Here is a 7980-nt window from a genome sequence, read left to right as displayed (position 1 = left end):
CAAAAAACATTTAAAGTGAACTTTATTAAACCCCATATTTTGATTAGATTGTTTACTATTCTACAATGAATTATCAATGCTTAAATGGATTTTAACCACAACTAGTCACTGATAACATCTTTTCTTTTCTTTTTTAATTTCTAAAACCAAACTTTATATCTATTTTCAATTTATCCATATTAGTTCAAGAAAACAAAGTAAATAGTCAATATTACTTTACTACCGTATTTTGTTGCTTTTTTTCTTGTTTAAATTAAATGTTAAAGCGTTCCTTTGGATTTTATTAAATTGACAAGTCAAGAATCAATTATATATATATAAATTCATTTGACATAAAATTGGCCTCAGATATCCAACATGTCAAAACATAAAACTAAATTTAGGACACTGTCATCTAAATGTTTTTTTACACATCATCGTGTAAAAAGTACCATTCAACCATAACAGAAAAATATTGGTTTTTCTATAAGGAGAGGCCTATTTCTTTTTTTTTTTAACTAGCTTAAAAATGATCCTGGGTTAAAATAGAAATTTTTGATGTACACACTAATTAATTGTATAAAAATAACAAATGTGAATATTTATTTATGAATGAAATGGGAACAAATTAAAGAGGATTGTTTGTGCATCGAAACAATGAAATAATTGCTGACAGCATATTCGTTAACGTTGATGTTTATAGTTGAATTACATTTTAAACATAGAAATTCTTCTTTTCTAATTGTAACTAATGTTTTGGATCATTTCATGAACGAATAAATGCACAAGTTGAGTTTTTCTTTCCATTTGCACATCTAATCTTATTATTCAATCTTCACTAGTTTGTGTAAATTAAGAATATTTACTTAAGGGATTTTATTGAGTTGAATTGAAACATTGAATTGAAAAGTTGACTTGGCGAAATTCATCCATAGATCAGTTAATTTTAGATAGAGAATAAATGAATAACAATCAGCATAAGAGAATCTTTTTAATTATGACATTGATGAAGTCTAGTTTTATGCCATGGAAAAAATCATTTAGATGATGATATAGCGTAATGTTGTAGCAAATACCGATGAAAATATAAGTCTATCTTTATTCATTAGCCACAACTATCTGGATGACAGCATACACAACAAGTAGCATTCTTTACTAATTAACATTAGTTGAAAAATTATTGAAAATCAACGACTATTTAACAGTTATATTGTTCGTTTTTGTATTGGTTGTTTGAATCTTCTCACTGGTGTACATCCAGCTGACAAGTCTCAAATAGGACGAGATGCGTGTCCAGGATTCCACTGCTAGCCACCAACCATCTGTGTTTATAAAGCTATATTATCCATGTTTGAAATTATACATATGCAATACAACCTAAGACTTTTGGGTCATTTAGCAATCAAAATACTTCTTTAAATTATCAAATTCAAAAGCTGCAATTCATGCTTTAAATTTCTGTATGTTTATCAACTTTTAAATTACACTATATTTCCATCAAATTATTTCAGTTAACTCTATTAAGGTGTTATTTTATTAATTATTCCTTTTTTAATTATTTTAATGACAGTTAACACTGAATGCATAATATTTTTTTCGATGTTCTTATGTAATTTTACATTCATTAATTTAACATCGACAAATTAAATCAAAGGTTCTATATATGTATCCGAAGTTTCGGACCATGGACCAACTTTGATTAGATAACTTTTGAACACTAGAAAGCAATAGATAGTTGTTTCATCTTAGCATAGAGCCCGTCATCAGTGCGTATCCACTACCTAACCATGGAGCTTTATAGGCATCTCTCGAAAACTGCTGCGAAATAATATCATAAGCTTACAACTGTAAACTCACAAGAATAGGTTAGTGGGAAAACTGGTTAACTCAAGTATTCAAGATTTGGAACTAATAAACTTTAAAAAACGATAAGAATTGATCTGATCATCATTATGATGAAACAATTCAGTTCACACTAAAGGCATAATTCATTACAAGTAAGAAGTTAAACAAAAGTCTACTGAACTAAATTCTAATGTATTTAATAACAAATTATTTTCATTAAAAGACTAATAATCATTTTACAAGACAAAGCAATATATTTATATTGTCTACACTGACAAACGGAAGAAAATTATAGTTAAAATTTGCATTGTGATGGTTTTGAATTTTTCTGAATCTTCATGTAGAATAGTACTTGTTATTTGCTTGTATTAGCATTTCTATAACTCAAATAATTTAGTTCACTTCCTGTCAAAGTACCACTGCAACAGAACTATCTAATTTTGTTCGCCTTTATTATTTTTTTTTATTTTAACCATGCAACTCTAAATTCCGATAATATTTCTTCCATTGATTAATCACTCAGTAATGGTCAATGTTATGCTTCATTAGTCCTTAGTGTTGGTCGGATAGATTCCAGTTGCATTGTGGCCATTACATCTAGGTGACTCAATATTTCATACAGCATGTCTTGATGATAAGTGATTAGAAGTAGTCAAGTAAGAACTTTGGATGTAGATTTTGTGCTGTTCTGTATTTGGGATCACATTAATACCTGATCGATAGAACTCAATCAGCGCTAACGGCCTGACAAACATAATATTGGTCACTAATCATCGGTTAATCAGTTTAAATATCTCAGTCCTACCGGAGACCATTTACAACTCAAAGAGTTCAGTGAAACTGGGTGATCGTTTCAAATTCCAAAGAGAACACCAGCTCCCTCATACTGTAAGTATCCCTTACTGATAAGAACCAACTATCAGTACCATTCACCTTCAGCCACTTAATATCAATGTCTCTCACAACTTTTTAATTGTTTGGTTACATATATAGTCTATTAAATAACTCTTCAATAAAGAATATGCCCTTAGATAATGTCTCACATTATTTGATATTAAAATAATGTCTGAATTCGCTAGTCTGCCTTTTCATAAAATAACTCAACTAGTAATTCATACATCATTTTATACTGCATTTAGCTGACTCGTATTGATATTGTTTCTTTTTCACTAATAATTTTACTTGAAACATACGTTTTCACGAGTACAAATTTTAGCACCAATAAAACAAAGAATATATTCATGTCTGAGGCATAATGAGTAAATACTCTGCGAAACAAATAATACCTAGTTTCAAATACACGGTTGTTTACTGGCCATCAAACAACCCATTTATGCATCAGGAAGAGACAGGAATGAACAATAGTCATTATATATATTCATTGATGTATATTCCAGAAAGTATATTGAGAAAGTTTTCTTTAACAACAGTGACTATCTATCATATATTTTTCGAATGCCAATGTTTTATAACTACCTTTGTTTTCAACAACTTTTTTCATTGCTTAATCTGTATCCGAGAAAAGGCATTAAAAATAATCTGTATTTTGCCCATTGTATAACAATTCTCATGCGTCTCCACTAACTCCTCTGTTACAGAATAGATTAGAAGAATAATTTTGAGTTGTCCAATACTTTATACGCCTATAAGTTGTGACAATTGTATACAGTCACGTGAGTAGTTAGTAGTTACCAGTTAGCCAAAACAAAATGAAAATGCATAAAACACACAGTAAAATCGGCTGGTTGTTTAATCAAAATATGTTAAATTTCGAACTTGAGATTTAGTTACTGGACCTCGATTATTAAAGTAACCTTCCTACTTAGTCTCTCAATAGCACCTAGTCTTTAAACGTTTACATTAAACCCATTAAGGATATCCAAATCGAATAATGCATTACAGTAATCTAATATGTAATCACTTATTTTCCTAACTCTTCAGTATGTACGAAAACTGATAATTATTATCATTAGTTTTATACTAGATTAAACATGATTCCTTAAAAACAAAGATGGATAGTGGCTAGCAGTGGAATCCAGGACACGCGTTTCGTCCTATTTGGGATTCGTCAGCTGGATGTACCTTCATCTCAGAGTTGATATTCACTCTGGGACTCGAACCCAGTACCTTCCGCTTCAAACACCATCGCGTTATAGGACGAAACGTGCGTCCTGGATTCCACTGCTAGCCACTGTCCATCTTTGCTTATAATGCTTGTGAATTAAGGCTATATCGAGGCAATACTCACAGTATGCACATATGCCAATAAGAGACTGACCAGTTGCAATCCTAAGCATCAATCGGAAGATTCAAACAAACAATACTAAGTGAATGATTTCTTAAAGTTTGAACTTTAAATACCTTTCTAATTTCCCCTTCGGTGAATAAATATATAATAAATAATCATCATGGCATTTATAGGATCTACATTTCATTTATTCCAAGTTGAGTTCATATTACAAAAAAAGGATGTCATAATCGTTTTAGTCTTCCTGGAGTACTTCTCTTCAATAAATGAAAAGTTTTACTTACTTATCTACTTTACTTTCTCATTCTTTTTGTTAGCTTTAGAGAGATAATAAATCAATTCATTTCCTAAATGAGAATAATAATTCTTTTTTTTTGTTCTGAATAACTTTCATGGTATTTTTATTCTAATATTCAGAAATTTAAAGAAAAATTTAGGTGATAAATATACATCTATTATGACATATTGAACAAATGATGACAGTCACGCAAAATCCTCATATTCATTATGTATTTTTCTTATTTATAAATGATACCCAAAATAGTCTGTGATAAAACAAAACAAAAAAAGGTAGAAACAATGTATATTCAACATAGATCTACTTAATGGATTGTCGTGTGAAAAGACTGACACTTGTAAATGTAATTACATAAAGTAAATATTAAAAATACAGAAATAAAAACGTGTCTACTTATTTTACTGTAGATTAATTGTAGGAAAACTTCATTCGATTTATTTCATGAGAAGATTTTAAAAGATGACAAAAATTGAAATGATGTTTCGATAAGTCAGTTAATTAAGGAGTTGGAAAATTCTCATATTGTCTAAAACTTAGTGTTGATTGAATTATAGTGATTATTTTACAATATGATATCGTGACGTATGATGAATAATGTTTATTAGTCCGAAACTTTTCATAAGAATCTCTTAAGTTAGATTTCGTACTGTTTGACTTCTATCATGAAAGGGGTATTTGAATTCGTGGTGTAATTGATATCCTCCTTGTGATTCGAACATATTTGACTTAGTATTACAATCAGTGATATTAACGTTGGAAATGATTATGAGTGCCCCAAATGTCCTGGTACGGCCGAGAGTGGGGAGAGTCCGTTCTCCCTCTCGAAATGCTCTCATATGCTCACGCGTATATAGCCTCTATCAGGGAAGTCCTACTCACTGCCTTCTCGCACCAGGGGTGTTGTTTACAAAATTCAGAGAACGTAAAGCGAATGTCCAGCGCTTTAACCAGGTTGGTGGACACGGAAAGTCCACTTAGGGGAGTTGGAAAACCCTCATTCCAAATCAATGGTGCACATGGGCTCCAGTATACTGAGGGAACAAATAGTGTATGAATCAATCGTTGGTCACCGGCTACCTTGGGACTGCATCTCATCACGATGCTCCACTGCCTTGTGGATCAGACCCTTAGGTTAAAGGCTCAGGGTGTGACCCCTAAGAGAACCACCTGCTTCAGTTTTGGCACCTGGGCAGTATCCAAGCCTTCACACAAACCAAATGAGATTTGTGCGACGCATATATATCTGGTGCCCATTTGTACCAACATCTATGTGTTTAAATAAATAATAATAATAATGATTATGAGTACGTAACAAATCAGTTTAACTACATTAGTTCTACAAGTGTTTAGTAGTTGGACGAATATCATAGTTTACGGCACGGACCCACTTCAGAAAACCACCAAACACTAGACTCCTGTTTCGTCCTAATGTGAGACTCCTTATCAATAAATATCCATTACGTTACCGCCAATAAAACGGTATATTATAATTCAACTGTAAAGGTTTGAATCCTCTTGTTGTTTGTATTAAGAACTGAAATTTATCCCGTTATACAAACTGATGGTTATCTAGACTCATTAGCTAAGTGGATAACATATTTCCATCTGAAATGAAATGCCTTGAGTTCAAGTGCCGGATTAAACATCCATAATAGAATGTATTAGGTACATCCAGCTGATGAATTCCAGATAGGAAAAAACTAACATCCTGGATTCCTTTGCTAGCTACCAAACAACTCTGCCTAGAAATTAATTTGTTATTTTGAAAGAAGAATGTTATAAATTATTGACCAACCAACAGTTAACATTGTGGTACCATGTATCAAATATGTTAGTGAACAGATATTATTACATGTAACATTCAATAAATTCTCCTTCTTCTTTTTTAATAAAATAAAAAAATGATTGCATTTTCATTAGGAATTTTTATTTTATTACTCTTAAAGGTTTGATACATTTCAAATGGGATAATTTGAATCTACCTACATTATATCCTTAAAAAATTCGTTTATTAATAATACTGTATTGTTATTTTATTAGATTAAAAAGTATACTTTTGTAATTTATGTATATTGAAATAACGATGCAACTATTAACGGTTAAATGATATTGAACAATTCCTCGTTTGATATTCACACATGTTTAATAGAAAGCACAATTCACATATTTTATATTATCAAATATTCATCATTTCACTGTCTTTATATGATTATTTACAAGGGATTGATGGAGTCGAGTAAATAGTTTGACAAGCTCTGAACTCAAAAACTAACTATACTTTCCTCTGTATAACTTTGCAATAAACTAAAGGAAATTGTGAGTTCTAGAGATATTATCCTACTACCCATATTGAATTAGGTAAGATGAAATGATACCTGAGGCCACATTGATTGATAATTCAAATACTTTATTGATCAGTTGATTGACTTGATGCTGGATTGAACTAGCTGAATAAACTATCATGCGTCGATACCATTTTCCAACCTTATCATGTGAGTCTGGTGCTAATATACTCATTGCCCCTCCCCACATACACACACTTAACAAGCTAGAAAATATCGCCTTAGTATATTTCCATCTCTAAACTTGTTAACTGTTCTCTCAAGTTCAATATCGCTTTCTTTTTCATTTATGATCCTCCAAACGTATGTCAAATTTTGATGCATAACTAAATGAAAGTTTGTTATCTATTTAGTCAGATTCCGTCGAAGCTACTTCTTCATAGTTGTGTTCATATTTTAAGATGTTGATTCCTTACAATATCATGATAACAGGTAGGTTTAAAATGATCATGGAATAGATTTTATTCCAAAGATATTTCTTCAAATTGTCCTAAATGAATTCATATTTAATGATGTGATATTAAGGGAAAAACAAAATTAACTATTCATTGTATCTCATTGTAAGAAGCGGAACCAAAATTGGAAATAGGAAGTTGGTTAGTTTTGGACTAGTCAACTGAAAAATCAATAAGATGAACAAACATAACTGTTAAATAAAGCAAAACAAAAAAACACTGATTCACATAAATTTATAATGACTTCTCATTTGAATAGCTTAAGGTGATTTTAGTTCATACATTAATGATGGTCTTCATTCAGAGTTAGGAATAGTTTGAAATTGCATTAAAGAAATAAAAAAATAAGTGAACATTTATTTATTCTTGGTTTCAAACTTTTCAGTAATATCCGATCACTAACCGATGTTTAACATTGCAGAAGTAATAATGTATAATAACAGTGAGACTTTGCTTTAGAAGCCTAAGATCTACCGTTTCCAACTGCTCTCACTTTATAAATCACAGGAGATTTTCATTTAGTATTATCAGTTTCCAACTGTGTCACAAACTGTATGATAAACTTTTTTCTTCAAATAGTAATTTTTACTCAAAATCAATTAGCTATGACATTATAGCATCGATCAGTTGGATAGTCAAGAATTATATAATGTCTTTGAATAATAAGGGTTAGAAGTCAATTATCAAATAGGGATTTCATATTCGTCGTTAAAGATAAACATGTAATCCAACTTACAGTGTTACTAGCAATCTGTCAATAGTTAATACCATAACGCAGGAGGTCAAAAAGTCCAAAGGTAACGCCTGAAATTG

Source organism: Schistosoma mansoni, chromosome 1, assembly GCF_000237925.1.
Source record: "Schistosoma mansoni strain Puerto Rico chromosome 1, complete genome".
NCBI classification, from domain to species: Eukaryota; Metazoa; Platyhelminthes; class Trematoda; order Strigeidida; family Schistosomatidae; genus Schistosoma; species Schistosoma mansoni.
The sequence above is the reverse complement of the archived record's forward strand: the minus strand, read 5'-3'. Positions refer to the sequence as shown.